General features: G+C 36.3%; 1 protein-coding gene across 1 annotated transcript in view; it reads left to right on the top strand.

The window, feature by feature from the left end:
* The window catches only part of LOC107556617 (protein HID1), a 21,574-nt gene that overhangs the window by 11,988 nt on the left and 7,246 nt on the right, over positions 1–2,340 (top strand). The gene's annotated exons all lie outside the window — the stretch shown is intronic.

Raw genomic sequence — 2,340 nt, 5'->3', positions numbered from 1 at the left:
GTTACATAAAGATGACTCCAAACAGGGTCAGAAATAAACTTTTCCGTTAAAGGATAATATTTGACCTCCAGTGTAATATTTTGCCTTCGTTAGGGAAAAAAAACAATTATGGATGAACTGATACTGGTATCGGTATCGGGTCTGATACTGAGCTCCTGTACTCGTACTTGTACTCGTTAAAATGCCCCGATACCAAACGCCCATACCACACAGCATGTGATAAGTGCCATATTCAGACAAAGAAACACAAACAACAGACAGCAGAATGGAGTTATTATTAGAGATTATGGATGTCTACGAAGTATATGTATGCAATTAATATAATGTTAAATGTGTTTATGTTCATATAATTTAATAATAATTTATGCATTTAGCAGACGCTTTTATCCAAAGCGACTTACCAGCATTCAGGCTATACAGTTTTTACCAGTATGTAATATAATAGTGGGGTATTATGAACGAATTAATGAAACACATTTGTCCGTGTTTCACTCCGTCTCGAATCGTGCTTCGTGCGCGAATCGTGCGGAAAGCGCTTGAGAAACAGTGTCTCTTCCGTGGCTCGGTATGCTTTCAACTCTTTTTTTTTTTAGTTTCGAGCAAGACTGTACGACATTCACATTACATGATTTTACAGATTTTTACGTAGAAAGGGCGACAGCGCACCGCATTAAAATAAATGATTATTCATGTTTTCACAACCGCTGGCCAAATTAAAAAACTAAACTAAATTTAAATCATCTTTGAGAGCAAGGGGGCCCACTGGTGTTTCGGGGGACCTACGCAGCGTGCGTATTTTGCTCTGGATATATCTATTTGATAAATTAAGTTAACCAACTAACATTATACATATTCTTTTGGTTTCTGTACCCAATATTTAAAAAAATGTACAAATACAATGAAAATACCAGTATCGGTACTCGGTATCGGCAAGTACCAAAAATAAAAGTAGGCTATCTGTATCGGCCGTGTACTGGAAAAAGTGGTAACGGAGCATCCCTAACAATTATTGTAATTACCCTTATATCTAATTACTTTACTAACTCTGTTGTATTTTATGCCAAATACTTAAATGTAACCAGTTTCTTCAAACAGTCAGAATACTATAGACTGTTGCCAATTAAATTTGATCAACTTCTACGAAAGCCATTATTACACTGCAAAGGTGGAACAGAGACGCTGACATGGCATTTATGTTTATTTACAAATACATTTACATAAAGTAAATTGCCTGCATTAAGTATATAAATAGTTATAAAAAGGGTGAATCAATTATATACAGAAAGCGAGTAAAAAAACATTCCCTATCACTGTAGTGGTTCATGACCATCAAACCATCAAACTCTGGTTATAATCACTGAAGCTGTCTACACTGCTAAATGTGTCTCTTAATTACATTGTATCTGTATTTTATTGTTTATAAAGAGAAATTTTGCAAGAGTGCAGAATTCATCATTACAAGCTGTAAACGCGAGCTTTGAAACAGACTTCGTTTTCAGCAGTGACTAGTCTAAATGCCTCTGATTGGCCATTGCATTTATAAGCTCAAGAATTATGTGTGATTGGTTCTAATGCTCAATGCTACGAAAGAAATCAAATGCAACATGAGGAAATTCCGCAATCTTCATTTTCACTTTTTTGAGGCGTTTTTGAGTATGATGAAAGTGGGAGAGAGAAAGGGGGTGGGATCAGGAAAGGTCCTCAAACCAGGATTCGATCTCTGGACACCTGTAGCACAACGGCGCTGATGACCTTCATTTTCACATTTAACTTTAATCCTGACAGCCGTAATAAATTTTGTTTCATTTTGCAGTAGACGTTTTGGCAGTATCTCGCATTTGGCAGGCATTTTTGATCACTGTGATAGTAATTTCCATTAATTTCATTGATGTGCATGTTCTACAGATCCTATATTGAGTCACTGTTATCTTTTTCCACTGTTGTGCTGGTTTAATTCTCTAAATGGGAAAAAAATTGAATTGTCTTGAGAGGCTTGTAAACCAGGGAAGTAAAATAACGGGGAGGAAGCAGATGACTATGGCCCAGTTATATCATAAGACCGGTTTTGGGTAAAGCCCAGAGCATTTTATTAGATGATTCCCACCCTATGGATCATGAGCTTCACCTTCTCCGTTCTGGCATTTGGCAGATCGGTTTAGACATTTATTTATCCCCTCAGCTGTAAAGTTTTTAAAATTTAAAGTAAGAACTTTTTTAGGAAGGAAACTGAGTGTGTTTTTTGTATTGTGTGTTTTGTTGTTTTATGTGAAATGCTTGTATGCTGCAACCAAATTGCCTTGAATAAAGTTGAACTGAGTTAATTTCTTCCCCTGACCCCAA

This window comes from Sinocyclocheilus grahami, unplaced genomic scaffold (genome assembly GCF_001515645.1).
Source record: "Sinocyclocheilus grahami isolate Dianchi unplaced genomic scaffold, SAMN03320097.WGS_v1.1 scaffold574.1, whole genome shotgun sequence".
Lineage (NCBI taxonomy): Eukaryota > Metazoa > Chordata > Actinopteri > Cypriniformes > Cyprinidae > Sinocyclocheilus > Sinocyclocheilus grahami.
The sequence above is the reverse complement of the archived record's forward strand: the minus strand, read 5'-3'. Positions and strand labels throughout refer to the sequence as shown.